This window comes from Mus musculus, chromosome X, assembly GCF_000001635.26.
Source record: "Mus musculus strain C57BL/6J chromosome X, GRCm38.p6 C57BL/6J".
NCBI classification, from domain to species: domain Eukaryota; kingdom Metazoa; phylum Chordata; class Mammalia; order Rodentia; family Muridae; genus Mus; species Mus musculus.
In genome coordinates this window covers 134,809,222-134,833,998 of record NC_000086.7, presented here as the reverse complement: position 1 = coordinate 134,833,998, position 24,777 = coordinate 134,809,222, and the positions used below count along the sequence as shown (strand labels likewise).

Sequence of the window (24,777 nt, the reverse complement as noted above, 5' to 3'; positions counted from 1 at the left end):
ATCAACTGTGATTAAATAGTTCACTGGTCAAGTGGGCTAGAAGCCTTAAGCCAAATTTATTTTCATATATTGAACATCACAGAGTGGTGTAGCTCTTATGCTTCCAAGTTTGTAAAGGAAGGTTCATATCAGCTTCACATGTTTCTGTGAAAAGAAGAAATTTCCTAGGAAGCTGTACTTCTGCATAAAGGAATTATAAGTGCTTATATTTTTTTCTGTTTTGTTTCTCTTTATTTTTCAGTTGCCCTGCCAGAAGTAGGTAATTAAATGTTTTTTTAAACTTGTATAAAACTCACATTTTAAAAGAGCATGTTTACATTTTCCTTTACAAATTACATTCATATAAAATGTGCATTTTTTCCCATGCAGTATAGAGCAGGATGTGGAGAGAAATAGTTTAGATATCTCAACATGACATGGCCTTGAGTTTCACACAGAACTCCACAACTTACTGCTGTTCTCAGAGAAACACCTGGAATGAGGCCTCATGTGTGAGTGATTTACTGAGGAAACATTCCCAGGGGATACTAGAAAGGAAGTAGGAAGAGCAGGGGAGGGAAGAAGCTAAGCAAACAATAAGACTTCAGAGACTACAAAAGCCTTCACAACATTCTGAAGGGAACTCTAAAGTATAAACCATGCCTCAGAATTTGGCCAAGGGGGTTGGTCTTCTATATCTTGAAATCAGTTAGTCACTCACTGCCTATGGGAGCCACCCAGTATTTCCAGCTTTCTACAAGGCAAGGGAAGCAACCAAAGTAATGCAAGGACACAAGACTAACATATGTCAGCCCTTAGAGGCCAACAGCAGCCAGGTGTGGTGGAAGCAGGAGACTCGGGAGTACAAGCCTAGCCTCAGCTACATGCAGGCTTGGCTATGTGAGAACCTGGCCTAAGACAACAATGGAAAGCAATGTGCAAGGAACTTGGCAAAAATGCGTGCACACAAAAGGCAGGGATAATGGGCTTGAATGACATAGGATGGGGCTATAATCACAGGCTTCTACTATCTGCAGCCACTGCCCTGTCTGCTGTCCTTGTTACCTAGATTCATTTTTTTTTATCCTATCCCCTTTCAAATAGTTAACAAAATAGCATTTTGTCAGTAAAGTCCATTTTCTCTTTCTTTTTAAATTTACAACTATATTCATTACCTTCCAATCCCTTTTAACGTTTCTATTTACACTTCATATTTCTTAACATCATGTACCATATTTACTGTGTGCATATTTATTATGTTTACTGTTTATCCACTGTCTTCCTTGACTACATGTAAGCCTGATGAGGATACAGTGTTTTGTCTACTTTTCTGTTTCTTATGAAATTAGACACCTACTGTAGTGCCTAAGAGGCACCAAGTACTCAATATATGCTTGATGAATAAATTACTGGATGAATCCAGGAATTTTTCCAAAGAAATAACATTGCAAAAAGAATCAATGTATACAAAAAATACCTATGTCTATCACTGAATGGGATCACCTATTACTAACTTCCTGCCTTTGATGCCAAAATAATTATTTTATGTAGAATAGGCAACAAGTTTTGAAAGTCCATACAATGTGTAAAGTTGGTGTCTCTTTTCTTTTGGTTTCTTATTAGTATATACTAATTTTATATAATAGTGTGTTTGATTATGATATTTGTATAAGTTTTGTCTTAATTTGCTTTCTATTGCTGTGATAAAACACCACAACTAAAAGCAGCTTGGGAAGAAAGAGTGGATTTCAGCTGACACTGAAATAGTTCATCATTGAGTAAAGTCACAGCAGAAACTCAAGCAGGAACCTGAGGCAGTAACTGATGCAGAGGCCACGGAAAATGCTGCTTCCTGGTTTACTTCCCATGGCTTGCTCAGCCTGCTTTCTTATAGTGCCCAGGCCTATCAGTATAGGGGTGGTACCACCCATAATGAACTGAGCCTCCCACATCAATGGCTAATCAAGAAATGCCTCCATAGACTTGATGACAGGCAATCTGACAAAGGCGGTTCCTTGACTGTGGTTCCCTCTTCCCAGATATGTCTAGATTTGTGTCCAGTTGACAGAAAACAAGCCAGCACATGAGCACATAATGTATTTTGGTCATATTTACTATTACCCTTTTATGTTTTCATTCCGCTCCTGATGGTCCCTTTCCTCTTCTTAACTAGTCCTCTGTCTCCTTTCATGTCTTTGGTGGTTTTAGTGAATTAATGGCTTTAATTAGGGTTACTTACAGGAACACGAGTGAGCATGGGCAACTTACTAGTGGCTACACCACTGAGGAAAATGTGTGCCCCTCTTTAGCAACCATTAATAGAAAGCAAAACTAGAACCTCAAGAAGTGTCTTGGGAGCCCATCTTCTCTCTATAGGAAATGGTGACTGGTCTAGTCCTGTGCAGGTAATCACAGCTCAACAGGAGAGTTACAGGAGTTTAACAGGCATTTCCTGCCTAGAAGATAATGTTCCCCAACACGCACCCATTCTTTTGGCTCTTCCATTCTTTCTATGTGTTCTTCCTTGATGTCCCTGGAACCTCGGAGGGGAAAATGTGCATGTTCTATGTATGGCAGAGAACTCAAAAAACCCTTACTCTCCACACTTTGACCAGTTATAAGTCTCGTTGGTAACTACTACCAAGTCAGAAAGAAACTTCTCCAAAGAAACCAGACAGCAGCACGAAGCTACGGACATGAGCGTAAATGTGGATAAGGCATTTTTCACAAGCATACCATGTCCATTTAATTGAATGACAATAAGAGGTTCCGCCACAGATCCCAGAACTTCCTCAACCTAAGGCTTTTGACCAGGTATGCAATACCAGATATGAATTCTCTCTCTCGGAGTAGGCCTCAAATCCAAACAGAAAGCAGTTGTCTGCTCCTATAACGTGCCATTATTGCAAGTGAGCACATCTTTGAAACAGGGCCTCATAATGTAGTCCTTTCTGGCTTTGAACTTACTATCCTATTTCAGCCACTTGAGGGGGTAAGATTACAGAACTCTATCACCAACCACACTTAGCTTATGCTTTCTTTTTGATCTACTTATATGATTCATTAAGAGGTAGAGTAAAATCTTTTACTTTTATTATTAATTTGTCTATTTTTCATTTATATTTATTTTAAATTTTGACTATGCTTATTGACATTATTAAGTATAAATTCATTAGTGAGTTCTAGGATAATACTATCAAATTTGTTATCCTTTAAAAATACTTATTATATGTATGTACCGTGGTGTATATCTGTGTAGCATTATGCATGCAGGAACCCAAGGAGGTCAGAAGAGAGCACCAGATCCCCTGGAATGGAAACTACAGATGGCTGGGAACCAACATGTGGGTGTGGGAAAAGAACTCCGATCCGCAGCAAGAGAGGCAAATGCTCTTAACCCCTGAGGAATCTCTCCAGCCCCTGAATTTTTCAGTCTTTTTGAATGGCCTTCTTTATCTCTAGGAATATATTTTCCCTTAACATATTCTTTGCTGATAATAACATGAAGATTTGGGGGCTCTGACGTGTTCTATAATTATGTTGAGAAATTGACAAGAATACCACTAATCTCTTCTATATCCTAAGAACACCTCCCCCACCCCCAATCTGTTCAGGACCAAAGAAACTTGCTCTAGGAAGAGGAAATTACTGTAATGCTTTTGGCATTGCACCTTTATTAAAATATGTCTCTATTGGGCTCATTATAACCAGACAGTGTCTGTACTTTGTCTTCTGTTCCTCATGCCTCATTAGCCTGTGAACATTTTAGCTTAAACTGAATAGTTTAGTAAATAGCCTCAGGGTAAAAAGAGTTCATGTGCTCTTCTTATTTATTAGATTTTTTCACTTTGACTTAAGATTTTCAACTTGCCAATTTCATAGGGTTTTTGTCAACCCTTTGGTAATTTTAAAGGTTTTTTAAATATTCTAACCAGCATGTTTTTCATTGCTTTTAGTATGAAGCATGATCTGAATAATCAGAACTAACTCTATCATTTACCTTTCTTTGACATGAACTTGAGTTAATAAAATACCAATAATAATAATAATAATAATAATAATAATAATGTCACATGAGAAGTATGGAGAAGTATAGGGATGAAACTAAAGAAAGAAATAGCAGGGACTTTTCTGAGTAGCATTTTTTCTTTTCAAATATAGTACCTCCTCAAGACAAATAATAAAATATGATATGGAAATACATACAAATGTCTGTTAAGAATTATACACTTAATTTTCTAGGCTTTAGTATATAGCCTCTTAGAAGTTAGGTGAATTTACTAGAAAAAGGTAGAAAGATTGCCTAATTAAATTTCAGCAATAACACCTAGTTAGTAGTAAGTACTTTTAGCAGGCCAAAACCAGCAGTGGGAGTGCAGAGTAAGGTGTAAGAGAAGCTCTTATTTCCCCAGATATGTAAAGATAGGAGTAAAGAAAGGAGAGGGAATTAATGAGACATGTGGAATAACCAGTTATAAATTTGGACCACAGAAATAAGGTAAGGCAGGCATAGTGATGCAATGACATTTTTATGCCTCAGAATTCATGTTCTGTAAATTTAATCCCCAACACCACAATGTGAACAACTAATTAGGTCATGAGAACTTCACTCTCATTAATGGATTAATGTTGTTTATAAAAGGCTTAATGCTATATAATCAATCTCTTCTCTGAACATTTTCTTGTCCTGTGATGAATTGCAATGTTATAAATCACCTGATATAATCTCTCAGTTTTGGCCTTCCTAGCCTCCAGATCCATGATCAAAATATACTTCATTATAAATTATTAAGTCTGTACGATTCTGTTACAGCAGCACAAAATTCACTATGGTAAGAAAGACAGACCAGGAAGAGAGTCACAAACAGTGAGTGAACATCTCAGTAAATTCAATTGATCACAGTTCCTGGAGGACTTGGAGAAACAGTGGGATAAGAATATACAAAGTAGCTGCTCCTTCTGCAGGAAAACACTGGTGCAGAGGGAGGGCCCGGAGGACCCGGGGGCCCAGGATTAGGAGGCCAAGGCGGCTTCCACGAATTCCGAATTCGGCAGCGGTCTTAGGGGGCTGTAGTAGTGGTCGAGGCCATGGCAGTGGTCGAAGCCGTGGGGCTCGTGGGGGCAAAGCTGAAGACAAGGAGTGGATCCCCATCACTAAGCTGGGCCTCCTGGTTAAGGACATGAACATCAATTCCTTGGAAGAAATCTACCTGTTCTCCCTGTACATTAAGGAGTCTGAGATCATTGACTTTTTCCTGAGTGCATCCCTAAAGGATGAGGTTCTGAAAATCATGCCAGTGCAGAAAAGCAGACTCAGGCTGGCCAGCGGACCAGGCTTTCGTCGCTATTGGGGACTACAATGGTCACGTTGGTCTTGGTGTTAAGTGCTCCAAGGAGGTTGTCACTGCCATCCGAGGGGCCATCATCTTGGCCAAGCTTTCCATTGTACCTGTGCGGAGAGGCTACTGGGGGAACAAGATTGGCAAGCCCCACACTGTTCCATGCAAAGTGACAGGCAGCTATGGCTCTGTGCTGGTGCATCTCATCCCTGCCCCCAGAGGCACTGGCATTGTCTCTGCTCCTGTGTCCAAGAAACTCCTGATGATGGCCAGTATAGAAGACTGCTACACTTCAGCCAGAGGCTGCACTACCACCCTGAGCAACTTTGCCAAACCCAACTTTGATGCCATCTCCAAGATCTACAGCTACCTGACCCCCGACCTCTGGAAAGAGACTGTCCTCACCAAGTCTCCTTATCAGGAATTTACTGATCATCTTGTGAAAACCTACACCAGAGTCTCTGTTCAGAAGACCCAGGCTCCAGCTGTGGCTACCACATAAGGGTTTTTATACAAGAAAAATAAATGAATCAAGTCTGCTAAATGTGTGTGTGTGTGTGTGTGTGTGTGTGTGTGTGTGTGTGTACAAAGTAATGACCAAGAAAGATAACTCTTAAAAATCAATAGTTTGTTTCAGCCTTCCGGCCTTTCCTAATTCAACAACAGGGATCAGTTGCTTCTGTCCATTGGTTGGGTGCAAATATCTGCATCTGACTTTTTCACCTGCTTGTTGGGACTTTTGGAAAACAGTCATGATATATCCCTTTTTGTGAGTGCTCCATAGACTCAGTAATAGTGTCAGACCTTGGGACCTCTCCTTGAGCTAGATCCCACTTTGGGCCTGTTGCTGGACCTTCTTTTTCTCAGGGTCCTCTCCATTTTCATCCCTGTAATTCTTTCAGACAGGAACAATTATGGGTCAGTGACTGTAGAATGGCAACCCCATCCCTCACTTGATGTCCTGTCTTTCTGCTGGAGGTGGAATCTACAAGTTCCCTCTCCCTACTATTGGGCATTTCATCTAGGGTCCCTCCCTTTGAATCCTGGGAGTCTCTGACCTCCCAGTTCTCTGGTGCATTCTGGGGGTCCCCTCAACCTCTTATTTCCTGAGGTTGCCTGTTTACATTATTTCTGCTGGCCCTCAGGGCTACAGTCCTTTTCCCTCACCCAATACCATATCAGGTTCCCCTCTACCCCCACTCCCTCCCGACTCTGTCCATTTTTGCTCCCAGGTCCCTCTCTCCCTCCCTCCCTCTCCACTTGTGATTGCTTTCTTCTTTCTCCCAAATGGGACTGAGGAGTTCTCACTTGAGACCTTCAGCTTGTTGACCTTTTTGAGTTCTGTGGACTGTATCTTGGGTATCTGTACTTTTTTTTGGCTAATACCCACTTAATGAGTACATACCATGCGTGTCCTTTTAGGTCTGAGTTACCTCACACAGGATGATATTTTCTAGTTCCATCCATTGGCCTGCAAAACTCAGGATGTCCTTGTTCTTAATAGATGAGTAGTATTCCATTGTGTAAATGAACCCCATTTTCTGTACCCATTCTTCTGTCATGGGACATCTGGCTATCACAAATAAGGCCGCTATGAACATAGTGGAACACGTGCCCCTGGGGCATGGTGGGTATCTGTTGGGTATATCCCAAGAGTGGTATAGCTGGGTCTTCAAGGCTGAAAGAAGCTGAGGAGAAGGGCAATCCTGCAGGAGGACCAGAAGTCTAGATTAATCTGGACCCCCAAGATCTCTCAAACACTGGACAACCAAACAGACAGCATACACCAGCTGATATGAGGTCCCCAACACACATACAGTACAGGACTTCCAGGTCTGTGTTTATTCAGAGATGATACACCTAACCCTCAAGAGACTGGAGGCCCCATGGAGTTTAGAGGTCAGGTGGGGTGGTAGTTGGGGGCTTCTAAGTGGAGACAGAGTGGGGTGATGAGGAAGTGTGCGATATGGAACTGTCGGAGGGTGGATGGGGTGTGGGGAATGGAATGTGGAGTGCAAAAAAAATAAGTTAAAAATGAAATTTTTTTAAAAAAATCAATAGTTTGGACTTGGCAGTACTATTATTGATGATAAAGTCTAAAATATGATAAATAGGAGTAGTTAGCTAATGTGAGATATAGGTAGGACCACAGAAAGGAGAACATTGATGGATTGTTTACATGGTTTTGAAGTCATTAAGAATGATGACAAGATTAATAGGGAAGAGGGAAAGCAGGCCATGAAGCTGCTGCTGACGTCTTGAGTGAACACAGCAGGGTTGCAGACAATTGTAATAAGGAGGGTAGCAGGGATTTGGCCTAGGAGGTTAAGACTGAATGGAGCTGGCACATGAAAGATGAGAAGTGTGACCTGGGGAATGGTTGGGAAGAGCCTGGAAAGTTTAAACAAACAAACACAAACCAAAACAAAGACACTTTTCTTATAGGTGCTGTGAAACCTCGGGAGTGGAAGAAAAGCTGCAAGAAAATATTATCATTCATTGCTTGTCTAATTTATTCAGTTAACTATGTACTAAACAGCTATTGGTGCTCACATTTGCCAGCCCATGTGGGTGCTGATGTGCTGAGGACACCGATAATTCGCTAGTTATCTTGTTTAAGAGAAGCTGCAATTGATTGTCCTTTGAGGAAGAAATAATTTGGTGCAGCTCACACGCTGTCATGCCCAGTTGACTTGTCGCTGAGCCTAACATGTTGCTGCCTACATGTAAAAATTGAATTTGGCAATTGTCCTGTCATGAAGAGAAGCAAATAAATTCTCATTAAGGGTAGCTAAATGTAATTTTAAAATTTAATTACACAGCTACAGTAATCAAAATTGGACAGTATTGTGTAACTGGGGCTTATAGATCAGAGAAACAGAAAAAAAATAATCTAAAATGCACACAAACTTACATGGCTAATTGATTTTCTAGAAAATAATTAAAGTAATTCAATGGGAGTAAGACACTTCAAAAGTGGTGTTAGAAAATTGAACATCCATATGCCAATTTAGAAGAAACCTCAATCTTCATTTCACACCAGACAAAAGCAATCAACTCACAATAGATCACAGATCTAAATACAAAATATAAAATCTATGAGACATAGATGGAAAAAAATAGAAAAAATCTTGACTCTAGATTAGAAAGGTATATGTTTTTATATTCATTCTAATAGTCCATGTCTTTTTATTGATGATGAGAGTTATCAGTGGTCATAATTTACTTTAAAATTGATATGATTTTGTGTTGCCAAAATTTAAAAGTATTGTCCTGTGATTTAAGCAGTTGTGTTAAAAGAATGAGAAGAAAAAAACACGGAGAAGGAGAGAAATATTAAAAATCATGAATCATATTAACTGCATATTAGAAAAACAAAGAATTCTTAACGTCTTATAATAAGAAAACAACACAGTGCTAAAATGATGGAAAACAAAACCACCGTAAAATTATACTTATGCCCTGGACTGTTCTAATTAAAAGGTTATCAGTATACCAGATGTTAGAGATGGTATTGTGCACCTTAAATATTTGTGAATTGCTAATGGGAGTGTAAAATTATAATGCCACCACTGTGGAAAACAGTTTGGCAGGTCATGAAAATGTTAAACAGAATCCCATTATTAAATGATCTGAGAATGAATCACATGAGAGACAGCACTCCACAAGCAACATAGAATAATTTAAAAGAAGGAGGAAATGTGCATATGCCAAAGAGGAAACTTACTAAGCACCCTAAACATTCTAAGAAATACGAGTGTTTCAGAGGCTGAAGCAGAAGGACCGCTTAAGAGCAGTAGTTTAAGGTCAACCTGCCCCCTCACCCAAGTGACCTCACTGAGATAACTCTCAAAAGCAGAATACAAGATATTAAAAGGAGAGCAACCTCTTAGCTCCCCTCAGAAGCACAGACACATCTTGATCCTGAAAGCACAGAAGAGGCTGAGGAAGTAGATCCACGAGTGGAATCCTTGTCCAGCATGCACAATACCTACTGTCTGATCCTAGACATGGTGGTGCATCCTGGAATCTCAGCACAAATTCAACATTGTCCTCAGCTACATGCCATGTTGAAAATCAACTTTGAGTATGGAGACCCTATCTCAAAACAAAACTCTCTCTCTCTCTCTCTCTCTCTCTCTCTCTCTCTCTCTCTCTCTCTCTCTCTCTCTGTGTGTATGTGTGTGTGTGTGTGTGTGTGTGTGATAGAATGGAAATAAAAAATACAGCTGGCTGTAATGGAAGAGTTGGGAGACTGAGGTAGGAGGATTACAAATCTAAAGCAAGCCTGGACTGCCAGGAGATACACTACCTTAAAAGAAAGAATAAGTTTGCAATACCAAGGGGCCTCTCTTTCCACTGGTGGCCAACTAGGCCATCTTCTGCTACATATGCAGCTAGAGATACGAGCTCTGGGGGTATTGGTTAGTTCATATTGTTGTTCCACCTATAGGGTTGCAGACCCCTTCAGCTCCTTGGGTACTTTCTCTAGCTTCTCCATTGGGGGCCCCGTGTTCCATCCAATAAATGACTGTGAGCATCCACTTCTGTATTTGCCAGGCACTGGTATAGGTTCATAAGAGACAGCTATATCAGGGTCCCTTCAGCAAAATCTTGCTGGCATATGCAATAGTGTCTGGGTTTGATGGCTGATTATGAGATGGATCCCCGGGGTGGGGTAGTCTCTGGATAGTCCATCCTTTCGTCTTAGCTCCAAACTTTGTCTCTGTAACTCCTTTCATGGATATATTGTTCCCTATTCTAAGGAGGAATGAAGTATCCACACGCTGGCCTTCCTTCTTCTTGATTTTCTTGTGTTTTTTAAATTGTATCTTGGGTATTCTAAGTTTCTGGACTAATATCCACTTATCAGTGCATATCTAATGACTTTTTTGTGATTGGGTTACCTCACTCAGTATGATATCCTCCAGATACATCCATTTGCCCAAGAATTTCATAAATTCATTGTTTTTAATAGCTGAGTAGTACTCCATTGTGTAAATGTACCACATTTTCTGTATCCATTTCTCTGTTGAGGAACATCTGGGTTCTTTCCAGCTTCTGGCTATTATAAATAAGGCTGCTATTAACATAGTGGAGCATGTGTTCTTATTACCAGTACAGGGGAACGCCAGGGCCAAGAAGTGGGAGTGGGTGGGTAGAGGAGCAGGGTGGGGGGAACTTTTGGGATAGCATTTGAAATGTAAATAAAGAGAATATCTAGTAAAAAAAAGAAAATCAAGCAAACAAACAAAAAGGAAAGAAACATATTGCTCTTGAAATGATACAAAAGTCTTTTCCACACCATGTGATAATATTTGACTTCTGCTATTGCACCATCTTGATTCCCTCCATTTACAAAATCTGGTTTCCTCCAACCAGCTGAGCTAATTCCTGGGACATGGAAATCAGCTTCCTGTTATCTGGATCTCCAGTCCAGACTCTTCATCCTAACTCCCCCTCCATATGATCAGTATGCCACAAAAGAGTTCATTTGGATAATTTTACAGCTCCTACAACTCAGTTTTGCTCAAGCTCATCTGTCCCCTTCCTCTAAGTGTTCCCAGTCTTAAGTGAAGGGTACCAATAACCCACTCATTGCCCAGACCTTCTCTTTCTCATCCCTTTAACTCATCTACTGTTGTCTAACATGTTAATGCCCCTCCCTCAATTCACGTGCTTGAACCTGATCCTCAATGTGATTGTATTAAGGGAAGTGATTAGGGAGTGATTAGGCCATGAAGGTTTCAGGCTCAGGAATAGAGTCATTCTCTGTTTAAAATGGAACTGGCCTGCTCTTCTGCCATGAGAGGACACAAAAGTTGCCACTTATAAAGATGAGCCCTCATCAGGCATTAAATCTGCCAGTGCCTTGATCTGGAACCTCTAGTCTTTACAACTGCAAGTGCTTAATTTCTGCATTTCTTTCAAACTTTTCAGTCCAAAGGACTTTGTTGCAGGGATGAGTAAGAGAAGGCTTGGGCAATGAGTGGATTATTGGTGCCCTTCACTTGAGAGTGAAACACAATCCTCCATTTATCCTCAAAATGTTTCTTGGGGCCAGCAAGATGTCTCAGCAGATGAAAGTGCTTCCTGCTGCTGAGCCTGAGTTTGATCCATTTGGCATAAGGAGAGAATACACTTCTGGAAATTGTTCTCCAGTCTCCATATGCTATGTGTGTGTGTGTGTGTGTGTGTGTGTGTGTGTGTGTGTGTGTGCATGTGTGTGAGCTTGTGAACATGCACACACACATTAAATAAATAAATTGATGTAATAAAACTTTTTGAAAATGTTCCCAACAGACAATTCCTTTGGGATACCACTTTGCCTCCCTTGGTCAAGCCATATTGCTTCTGAAATCTGAGCAGCCTTTTGTGTTCACAAATGCTCATGGGGACCGCCAATGTACTTGGCAAATCTTCCTAAATTCTGAATTGTTTCACCTCTAACTTAAAACTTCTCAATAGTTGGCTTCCCATTGTACTGTGTATACAGTTCAAATAACATACCCACGCGAAGCAAAGCCTTCCATGTAGCTGACTGTGTCCACTTGGTTGTCACTGCTTTGGCCATACTGAACTATCCTAAATCCCCATTCCCTCTAATCATCTTACTTTTGAATGTTTCACTTCTGCCTAGAACATTGGTTCTCAACCTGTAGGCCGTGACCTCTTTGGGTAAAAAAACAACCATTTTACAGGGGTTGCATATCAGATATCCTACATATCAGACATTTACATCATGATCCAAAACAGTAGGCAAATTAGTTTTGAAGTAGCAAGTACATAACTTTATGGTTGTGGGTCACCATAACATAAGGAACTGCATTAAATGGTCTCAGCATTATGAAGGTTGAGAACCACTGACCTTGAACATAACCTTATGCTGTTTTATCATACTTGGCTGGGTTGTTTGTGTTTATATGCTGTAGTCATGCCTGGATTGACAGAGTGATCACTGTGTCTTACAGTCTACCATTCATATACAGTGTGACAGACTTTTAAATGTTTAACTTTTAAAGAGAAGCTTATTTTCAACCTGTGTGTGTGTATGTGTGTGTGTGTCTCCATACTTACTTCATCAAATCTACTTTCTTCCAAAGTTAAATTCCTTCCAATTCAAAACCATACACAAATGATCTGCCTTATCAGTTTAAGCAATAGGATGATTTCATAGTCTATTGATAGAAGCAGATGGGAAGTATTTTAAGTACAGGCATTTCTTCAGTTTCAGAGTATGCTTTATTATTGCTCAGCAATGATACCCAGGAGTGTCAGGATATAGTCATTCAGGCCAGGGTTATAGCAACGTCATCAGCCTCAAAGCTACTCTTTCTGGCTCACATGATACTGTCCAAGATCCCATGTTAGATGATCTTTTTTTTTGCAATATTTATTTTAATTTTTGGTACTCATAGCTTTTGTCTATTTTTATGTTTAACCTCTCTTCGATTTTGTATTATAGTGAGTAGTCAGGTAAAGGTGTGTCTTGTCTTAAATACCTAGCTGAGGTAGGTGGCATTGTTTCTTATTCTGATTTTTTTTTCAGGTGCAAGAGATTAAACGCAAAATTTTCCATGTGCTAATAAAGCACTCTTCAATTATTCTATATCATCTGTCCCAGATTTGATCTTCTAAGTGTTGAAAAATGCCACGAAGAACAAATTCTAATTTATTAATTATGCCTTTTTAGTAATACATATTATATAATTTCCATTAGTTTAGGTGAAGTGACAAGTAATTAATCATCTAATTGTGAATTCATTAAGTCACTAATATCATCAGCAGGCAACCAAGACACAGTACCCTTTGGAGAGACATTTCATATAGAACCATAACAATTATGCCAGGTTGCATAGTTAGTTTCACAAGCTAGTAAAACAATGTTCTCACTTATGTAAACTGTTTCTCTCTCTCTCTCTATCTCTCTCTCTCTCTCTCTCTCTCTGTGTGTGTGTGTGTGTGTGTGTGTGTGTGTGTGTGTGTATCTCTTTCTGTCTGTCTCTGTGTCGTCTCTCTCTGTGTGTCTCTGTCTCTCTCTCTCCCTCCCTCCCTCCTTCCCCCTTTCTCTTTCTCTGTGTGTGTGTGTCTTTCACTCAACTGGAATCTTACTGTTTAGGCTAAGCTGGCTAGTCTGCTCTCAGGATCATTTTCTCTCACCCTCTCAGACTTACAGAAGTTCACAGTTGTGCCTGGCTCTTTCCATGGGTGCTGTGGACTCAAATGGAGATTTTCATGCTTGCAGAGCAAGTTTTCTTTTCTTTTTTTTTTTTTAACCATTTGTCACATGCTATTTTTATTTTTTTTTATTAGGTATTTTCCTCGTTTACATTTCCAATGCTATCCCAAAAGTCCCCCATACCCACACCCCCCCAATCCCCTACCCACCCACTCCCCCTTTTTGGTCCTGGGGTTCCCCTGTACTGGGGCATATAAAGTTTGCAAGTCCAATGGGCCTCTCTTTCCAGTGATGGCCGACTAGGCCATCTTTTGATACATATGCAGCTAGAGACAAGAGCTCCGGGGTACTGGTTAGTTCATATTGTTGTTCCACCTATAGGGTTGCAGTTCCCTTTAGCTCCTTGGGTAATTTCTCTAGCTCCTCCATCAGCCTCAAGACTTCATTTTTCCTGTAAAAGTGTGGTGTTTCTTTAGTAGTTGCTTACGCCAAAAAAATTTTTAATTCATATATATAATATGTATGTAATACAAAAATGTTATATATTTTAAAGTATGTGTATATATAATAATATACATATTATATATGTGTAGATATAATAATGTACTTTCTAAATTTCACATTAGTTTTAAACAATTCTTTTTTTTAAAAGATTTATTTATTTATTTATTTATTTATTTATTTATTTAGTATATCTAAGTGTACTGTAGCTTTCTTTAGATACACCAGAAGAGGGCATCAGATCTCATTACAGATGGTTGTGAGCCACCATGTGGTTGCTAAGATTTGAACTCAGGACCTTCAGAAGAGCAGTTAGTGCTCTTAACCGCTGAGCCATGTCACCAGCCCTTCACATTAATTTTTTTATTCCTTTTTTGTGAGTGCCTCTGTGTAATACAAGATGTTTCAAAGTCGCCTTTCTCCTATCTGTATATCCCAAGTTCTGGTATTACAGGCATTTACCAACATCCCAAGTCTTACTTTGCTTTTTCTAAAGTGGACTAATTCCTGTATCTCTTGTTTCCAAGCCAGGAGAATTCTATGTACCTATCCTATTTGAAACAAAGATCTTCCAAGTGAGGCGTACCAGCCTCAACAGAAGTATAAATTACTTTTCCTTTGCCTCACCTTTGCATGTATTGAAATATGCTGTTCTAAAATGTATGTAATATATTATTATATGTTTGTTATACATAGAGATATATATTTATACAGTAGTTTTGTGCTATTCTTTGACAATACATAACCATTCAGAATACCTTTTAGAAACCAATGATCTAGATTAGTCGAGAAACTTGGATAGTCAGAAATATGGCAATGTGGAATGCACCTAGGCACTGTGGACCAAGAGATGTTGGAGCTTCTCTAGGAAAAAGAGTGCAGTACATTCACCAAGTGCTCTAGTCTGCTTTCTCATATTCCGGAGTAAGCATAATCTAAAATTCACCAAATAAAATTTTGTGTGGTGGATCTGCACACATAATTAAAACTTAGTAGTTCATGATTAGCATCAAAATCCTAGACTACTAATTACATTCATAATTAACTGTTTCATTAATAACAGCTCTACAGATTTAATATTAAATTTTAGAATGATTTTTTTTCAGTGCTTCTATACAAGAAGTAATTGTTTCACTTACAGGATAAGACCCTCAACACATCAAAAATATTTAATAATGAGTTAATTTTGAAAAGAAATTGAATTGACACTTGGTAAATTTAAACTAGTACTCATGAGACATCTTGACATAGAAGGCCTTATCTGATCAAGCTGCAGTTATTGTTTGGTGGATGGGTTTTTAGTTATTTGCCCTGTAAATTAATATAGTGAATACTATTGTTGGTAGTTATTTAAATTTCAAGACCTTCTGTCTTTGAACTTGGATTCTTCTTTTTGAATGGCATCAGAAGAAAAAGAAGAGTGCCTAGGAAGCATTCTGTCTCCATGATCACTAACAACTTGATACTTTCTATTCAGGAGAAAGCCACAAGGCTGTTCCAAAATGCATAGGCCAGTTCTGGATGCTGTTTCTGGCAACACAAATCACAGATTCCTTTTCACAAGATTGGCCTGATCTACTAGACATCTGACATGGGAATCTGCATATCCCTGCAGGGTGGTTTGGACTCCCCAAATCCTCCTTGGTAAGATTTTCACTCTATGGCCAGCCAAAGGGTAATTTCTAGATGCACTGTAAATATCAAATAAAAATAGGTGAAAGATGTTTTTATGGGTGCTCATATTCTTTGGAAGCCCTTGATCTAGGTAAAAAAGAGGCATGTCTGGACTTGCATTCTGCTCTTCTTAAAGATGTTATTTGTATTTCAGAAAAAAACTCATAGGTCTTTCAAAAATTCCCTTCTAAAAGCATGTATTTAGATAGGTAAAGAAGAATTAAAGTCTAGAATATCAAAGTTATATTTGCTTTAAGAATTTAAGTAATAAATACTTTTCAATAAATGTAGACCTCTGTGAACAAATTCTGGGTTTGATTCTATAGAATATGTGCTCAAGAATAATGACTTTTCCTTACCACAAACAGTGAGGACCCCAGCACAAAGCATCCTAAACATCTTATGAATTTTAATCACATTTATCACCCACCATTGGAATAAACAAAGTTTAAAGGTCCCTGATGGGTACTTCATTAAGAGGTTTGCCTTAAACACAAGTGACAGTTGTTCCTGAATTTGACAGTATGTTACCAGACACTTTGCAAATCGCAAATCAGATTTCCTAATTGATCAACAACACTCCATCAAATTTGAGTAGTAGAAATATGGTTGAGTGACAAGTTCTGCTACTGAAGAAAAATATCTGGGGCTTGGGAGCTCTTGTTTTGTGGACATATTTTATAGACTCTCCTGATGTGTTCTATATGTGTTCTATGCTATATAATTATCTCAAAACACTAAGAGGTATTTATTATTTTTAATGAAAAAAAGAAACTGGAATGGAAGAGGAGTGGGGAATAAATTGGATTACAGTACAATTTCTCAACATTTAATTATTTTAACTGGATCTATGCTTTAAAATGAATAAAAGGCTTATCAAATTATCCATCATTGTCTACAAAGACTTGACTATCTTATTTATACTTTTCTGACTTCATCTGTGAAATTGAACAAGATAACTTGTATTTCAAGAGACAGGAATATCTCCAGAGTAAAAAAAAAATCCTCTTTTGACAAAAGGATAAAAAAGAAACAAGGAGATGACTGCTGGTTGTGCCCTACTTCAACAGTGTTTCAAAGAGGTAACAATCCCCAGAAAGGAGATTGGATCCAAAACACAGCAATAACAACCTTAACACAGATCTCTGTTCCTCTAGCCTACAGCAAAAACAGAACAAAGTTTGAAGTGATTTTGCAGTTTGGAACAATGCCTTTTTTCCTGGTGTTCTGGCTTGTAGAATTTAACAACAAACACTTTGTGAACAAGAAAAACCACGGGAAGAAAGGATGCTGTTTTTTCTTTTATGTTAACAATATGAATGAAGACTCAAAGTTTAAATTCTCTAAAGCACCATCTTTACTCCCAAGAATTCAGGACTACCACTTGGATTTTAGGTGTATACACAGCCCATTAATGTAGCTGGGACCCTTTGCTCCTATGCCCTCCCATTGGCCTGACTTACCCTGAACTGTATATGGATGAAAGACTACGGGCCTCCTCCAAAACTGTTCTAAATGTGTCAGAGTCACAGATCTTACGCCTAAATTTCCCTCAACATCTGTATCATTTCCTAATCTCATTACACGCAAAAGACAGGTTCACTGGGTGCTAAATCGCATGGATAGTTCCCATCTAAAATTCACACAGTGAAGGGGACGACTCGATTCGCCATTAAAGAAGAAAAGCTAGCCTCTGAAGGCAACTTTTTATGAGGCAACTAGAAGATTAGTGAAGCTCAAGCTGTTTCCTCTTTCCCTTTATTTGTGGATAAGCTGGCCATATCCTGACAGACTGCACGCATGAGAAGACTCCAAAGATAGCAATGCTAAAATGGAATCTTTTGGTAGTGGGTTGGAGGTCCACGGATGGAAAGCTCATTCTTACTGCAAGAGTGCAGACTGACTAACTATAGTAGGCAAAGTAGATGCTACTGGTGTACCTTCCAGATTCCATTTAAAAGATAGGGGTAGCTGTTTGCTAGCTGTTATGAGTGTTGGCTGCTAAAGATTCATAGTTGAATTTTTTTTCAGGGCCACTTTGTAGAATCAAAGTCCCTCTCCTCTCAACAGACATTACCCATGTATTCTGTCTCTCTCAGTGTCTAGAGAAGCCTAATTTCCTTATCTCAAGATGCATCGATTCCTTCATATCTTTCATGTTTCAGAAATTCCTTGGTCTCAGACTAAGTCTAGACTCAAGTCAGACTGTGTTTACGCCTAGCTTCTTCCTTATCCTAGGCTGCTACCTCCATATATGCTCGCTTTAGAGCAGTCCTTCAATAAATCACTTTCATAAGAATCCTTATCTCAGGCTTTACTTCTTGGGAGTCCTACTTAACATACCAGAAACTGGTTTGTTTCATTTCTGTATATGTTCTCCAGATTCATTTTCTCAGTCAAGCCAACCCTGTTTTCCGGACTCATGGAGAGCCCTTCACCAAGCTTGTTTCTCTCAAACCCTAAGTCTATTACAAATAATGGAATTTGTGGGGGAGAGAGTTTTTCCTTATGTTAAAATAAAAATGTCCCTATAAACACACACACACACACACACACACACACACACACACAAGCAAGCAAGGAGAGACCTCAGTACTGACGGCCATATGATATACTTGGCAAACTAGGTCCCACCCAGACTCCCGGGCTTCCTATTCCTTCTACACCATTGGGAGGGAGAGGGATGGCTACATAACTCATTGAAAAGCTTGCAGACATTGACTGATGGATAGCCTAGCTGCAAATAGTGTGAAAACATATACCCCTATGCATGTTGATCAAACGTAGTAACCCCAGTCCTCCATGCCTCTGCTCCCTGGAAACTTGTTCCTTTATTCTGCCTTCTTTTTTTTTTTAGCTTTATTTATTTCATTTATGTGAGTACACTGTAGCTGTCTTTAAACACCAGAGGAGAGAATCAGATCCCATTACAGATGGTTGTGAAGGCTACATATACAAGAATATATGGGCAGCACAAATTGGACTAAATTAAAAAAAAAAAAAAAAGACCACACCAAGTTGGTTCTGTAGGGAAGGGAGTGAGAAATCTGCAGGAGTTGAGGGAAGAGGTGAGTATGATCTAAACACAATAAATGAAATTCTCAAAGAGCAAAACAACAGCAGGCAAGAGCCTCTGTTTTGATGAGACTTCAGTATGTAAGCTACTGACCTATCAAATCCAAGTCCTAATTTTTTTCCTGGCCTTATTAGCAAAACAAAGTGTGACGTATGCAACCCTCCATGTTTTCTTGCCCCCACTGCAATATCTTTCTTGGTCTGCATAGTCTTTGCACACATGGCAAAATTTTCTCTGATAACTGGAGGCAGTTTTATTTCTGGCATAGGTTTCAGAGAGAGGGGGCAGGGGGAGGGAGAGAGGAAAATTATTCTGTCATAAAGAAGAAATCATGTCACTAACTGGATAGAACTGGGAGTCTTTGGTTGCCAAAAAAATAAAATGGGTGGAACTGAAAATCTTTATGTTAAGAAAAATAAGCAAGATTCAGAGAGATAGATATTGCATGTTTCCTTGCAAATGTGAAACCTAGAAAGAAAATCCCTGAATGGAGAAGGAGGATTCTTAGGGAAGTAGGAAATCAGGGAGGGAGGGAATAAAAGAGGGTGACTGGTGTGCAACTATGATTTAAGTATATCACATACATATATGAAAAGATCACAGTGAAATTAGTTATTCTGTACAATATATACTAACCATATATATTTTTATATACACACATAGTTCAGCTTTTGTGAGGAGCTGAGGCTGAACCCAGGGTCTTGCACATGCTATGCAAGGACTCTACCATTGAGCTACATTTCCAGCCCTTTAAATTTCACCTTTGATAAAATACAACATTATGAGGGATATAGGGTGATATGTAGGAGGAGAGAATCTCAGGCAGAAAGGCAAACAAATACAAAGGCTCTGTGAAGAGTATGTGGTCAATTTGGCCCAGGCATATCAATAAATCTAGGATGATTAGATAAAGGAAAGATGAGGCAGGAGTGTAATAAGGTTGACTATGGTAGAGTCTTGTCAGTTGTGTAGAGAGGATATTTGTTTTTATTTTAAACAACTCAGGAAGGAGGCTTGGCGTTTACAAAGTGTTCATATGTCCAGATGTATTCAAAATATACTGTAGGACAAAGAAAGTGACAAGAATGACTGATGTAGGTCCATCATTTTGACAACAGCAAATTAATAGAAAAAAGACATCTTAGAATCAAAGTATTTGTGTCTTATGGATTGAACCTAGGCCCTCATTTTAGCAGGCAAGCATTGTACCACTGAACTATAATCCTAGCTCAGCACTTAGTAAATTAAGCCAGTCATTTTTAAAATCTCAAACTATTAATAAAATAATAAGAAGGAAACTTCATTTATGTAGTAAAGAATTATGTATAATTCAATGATTCCTTTATTGATTAAATTAAATTAGATATAAAAGAAAATATCCTTAACCTGATAAAGAATACATGAAGTGCTCCGACCTGACTGATTTATCACTCCCTTGTGGGTCTACCAGGACAATGGACTTTAACAAGTTCCTTTTACTCATTGATAATATATCTGGATATTACTTTTTGTGTGATAGTAGTAAACGTAAGTAAAAATAACCTTGAAAAGAGATTATATCAGAAATAACACAAGTTACACTAAAGGATGAAACAAAAGATAACAAAATGTGGGTGTTCTCCAGGATTTCCTGGTCAAACAAAGAAAGACAAAGAGATGGAAGTGTGGATACTAGGAAGGGGAAAATGACCAACTTATAAAGTATTTTTAGTGTTCACAGTAGTTTGGATTTTGTGTGTATAAATCAGGATTATTATGTTGGCATTTTGTTTCTAAAAGTATTACATGGAATGGGGGTATCAACTAATGGCACCCCAGGTTTAGAAAAGCTTTGTTTTTTAAAACTTTTTAAATATGAAAGACAGTTCTATTTCTGCTTTTCTATTTTTAATAACTGTTTCCAAGGATTGTATAAATAGATATTTAATAGTATTTAGCTCTATTGTCTTGACATTAAATCTTTTTCCCTCTTTTCTGTGTAATGGTATGTTTAAAAAACTTGCTATTTAATAATAATCAAGGGTGCTTATCCAGGACATCTCCTGGTGGAAATTGGATATTCAATCAAATATTTTGATTGAACATCTGGATGATAATTAGGAAAAATATGAATTTTACACTCAAGACTTATTCATATACTTGAAAATCACTGAATCTTTTTCCTGTTTAAAATTTATCCCTAGGAAGAGAGGAGGAGGAGAGGGAAAAAGAGGAGGCAGGATCAGGTGTGGGAGGAGACAGGGGAGATGTACAGAGGGTTAGGTAATTGAACAGAGGTGTGCAGCAGTGAAGGTTGGGGAACTGGGGGTAGCCACTAAAAATCCTAAACACCAGAAAAGCAAGAGGCTCCCAGGACCCAATGGGGAGGCCATTAGCTGAAATACCCAACAAAGGGGAGAGAGACCTGTAGAGACCATAGCCAGAGGTTAGGCAAGGACCCCAGTTGAAGGATAGGGTCACTTCTCAAAATTTTAACCCAGAATTGCTCCTGTTTAAAGGAGATACAGAGACTGAAGGAAAGGCCATCCACTGACTGCTCCACCTGAGGATCCATCCCACATACAGTCACCAAACCCAGACACTATTGTGGACAGCAATAAGAGCTTGCTGACAGGAGCCTGGTATAGCTGTCCCTTGAGAGGCTCTGACAGTGCCTGACAAATACAGAGGCAGATGCTCTCAGCCAACCATCAGACTGAGCAAGAGTACCCAATGGAGGAGTTAGGGGAAAGACTGAAGGAGCTGAAGGGGTTTGTAACCCCATATGAAGAACAACAATATCAACTAACTAGATACCCCCACCCCTAGAACTCCCCGGGACTAAACCACCAACCAAAGAGCACACATGGAGTGACCCATGACTGCATATGTAGCAGAAGATGGCCTTGTCTGGCATCAAAGAAGGGGAGGCCCTTGGTCCTATGAAGGCTTGATGCCCAGTGTAGGAGGATGCTAGGGTGGGAGTGGGCAAGTGGGTGGGGAAGCACCCTTGTGGAGGAAGAAAGGGGGTGGGATGGGGGTGTTTTGGAGAGGAAACCAGGAAGGAGGATAACATTTGAAAAGTAAATAACAAAATAACCAATAATTTAAAAAAAAATTATCCCTGCTTTAGTAACAACAACAACAAAAAAACCAAAGTCGGAAATGACATTTAGTATAAACCTCCACAAACCAAAAATGTCACCTAATTATTGGAACTATTAAGATATCAAAACCCTGCTAGCAGAAAATAAATATACCAAAGTAGATTTTTTTTCTTAATGTAAAGTTTCTTATCAGAAATTGTAATTCAAGGGAAAAAAAAACAGTGGTTGGGCTAGAGAAATGGCTCAACCTCTGCATTCAGTTCCTCACAACTGCTCATAACTCCAGCTCCAGGGAAGTCAAACCTGTCTTAATGGCTTCTAAGCGTAACCACATACCTGTGAAACGCGCGCGCGCACGCACACACACATACACACACACACACACTAAAAATAATAAACAATTTACTAAAGAAACTGTTTTTAACAACAAAATGACAAAAAAATTACAAAAGTTACCCAATAGTCTGAATAACATAACTGAAATAAACTTGTGAAAGATAAAACAAAAATGGACAGGAGCTCCCATATTCCTAGAGAGGAAGTCTTGATTTTAGGATATTAGTGTTCCACAAGTGAATCTGAAGCCTTACAGCTCCTATTTTCTTTGTGATTTCTGTTTCACTTGGAACTTGATGAATAAGCACATATGTACTTACTAAAATGTGCTTTAAAAGAAAATCAGAGATTATTAGCAGGAATGAAGAATAGAAAAGCTACAGCATTTTTTCTTTGTATGTATTTTACATATTTTTTATTGTTTTGTTTTAGTTTTTCTTTGCTGGGAGGTTGAGTCGAGGCTTCAGATGTGTTTAGTTATATTTATTACCAAAGGAGATTCTTTTATTTTTGTCTTTTATTGATTGATTGATTTTTTTACACCCTAAATTTTATTCTTCCCCTACCCCCATCCATCCACTTCCCATACCTCCTCCCCACCCCCTGTCTTCACGAGGATGTCCCCACCACCCACCCACCTCCACCTGACCTCTAAACTCCCTGGGACCTCTAGTCTCTTGAGGGTTAGGTGCATCATCTCTGAATGAACCCAGACTCGGCAGTCTTTTGATGTAACTGCAGGGATGGAAATGGACAGGAGCCTGAGGAAAAGAAGGGTGCAGGGACAGGCTCAAAGTGGGATCCAGCTCAAGGAGAAGTCCAAAGACCTGACACTATTACTGAGGCTATGGAGTGCTCACCAAAAGGGACCTACCATGACTGCTCTCCGAAAGACCCAACAAGCAGCTGAAAGAGTCAGATGCAGTTATTTGTACCAAACCAATGGACAAAAGAGATTCTTAATCTTGACTGATACACAAAACAAACTCTTTAGGCTGTTCTATTGGCCCTTAAGGGGTCAATATCTGAGAGACAAACCCCTTGAAAAACTGTTGGGGTCAAGGACCTCTAAATCCCACTTCCTAAAATCTACTGGGACCCATACACAATCAAAAATAAGACCTTTAGGGTGAATACAATTTCAGGTGGACCACAGAGTTAGCTAAGTATTAACAGCTAGTCAAGGTTAGTCAGCATGGCCGTTGGACATTGTAGTTTGGGTCTGTATGTATACTTGACGAAGGGAGTACCAAAGTGGATGATGAATGGCAGTTATTTGGAAGCAAACCTAGGATTTTACAGGTTGCCTTGGAGATGAAATGTCCAGAGGGGAGGGGACCAACAGGTTGTGACTTTTAGACCAGGTAGTAGTAGTAGTGCATGGAATAGTAATGATAACAGTCAACAGGGCACTGTGTAAAAGAATATGCATTAAGCTGATTTAACAGCAGCTTCCCCCAGCAATCACTTCTGTATTCACTGAAATATTCAGCTCCAGAGACAGATGGGAAGAACAATCTATTCCATGCATTGCTGAGTTACCCCGAAGAGAAGAAAGGTAAGGGGATAAAGGCATTCACCCATGTCACCACTTCGATGCCCTGTCCATGTATATTTTGGGAGTAAGAAACATGGTCTGCCCTGTCCATGTATAATTTGGGAGTAAGAAACATGGTCAGATGTCTACCCACAGGGAATCATTCAAGACTCAAGAGTACTAGAGAGGGTAGTGGAACTGCAGCTTCTACCCTTTTGAACAGAGCAAGGAGGATTTTAGCATCCTGCACCCATCTCACAATTACTTTTCTTAGCCTTGAAGATAAATCACTAACCTGGAACCTAACCAGGAACAGGTGTTCAAATTTGTCATGGTGACAGCCATAAATTGCAGGAGATTCACCCAGCAGTAAGCAACAGCATGGTAATGTTGAATAAATGTATTTCTCTAACAAGAAAAGAGAAGATCACCTATTAATTCCACTTAAAAGCTATCCCAGAAGAAGAAATATAGGATATTATTTATCCAAAATAAATATGGTATGGCCACCAAATGCCTCTTCATGGATCAATTCATAGATCATATGAAAATGTACTTATATTATCAAGAAAAATACATTTTTAGATAGTCAAATACTTAGCACACTTTGAAATCTGTTTCCATGTGGCCAAGAGTATTCATTGTCTATGTGATAAAAATTAAGCAAAATTAATGTGAGAGAAATCTTTATTTTAAACAAAATGTTTCTGTTCATTTTTGCTACTATTTCCCACACTGAGTTCTTGTTTTATTGTGTCTTCTTCCTGTAAAAAATAAAGGTGTAGTCACAGTTTTTAAAACAAAGAAGGGGTCTCCCGGAAGTGCAGATCTCACGTCCAGTCCTTGCTTCCTCTTTGATATTTGTCCCTTATCTTATATGTACAGGAGCAGAAACTCAATGGCAAGGGAAACGGTGAGTAGGGACTGGACGATGGAGAATTGAGGGAAAAGCTTGGAGTAACCCAGGAAAAACTCGAGGTAATTCCACAAGAGAAAAAAGAAAACAAGGTAAAAACTGTCAACAGTTCTAAAAGCTGCTGCTCCTCCCCAGTTAGCAGAGAAAGAAGGTT

General features: G+C 39.1%; 1 pseudogene; it reads left to right on the top strand.

Annotated features, from left to right (window-relative positions):
• Positions 4,954 to 5,859, top strand: Gm7222 (predicted gene 7222; annotated as a pseudogene).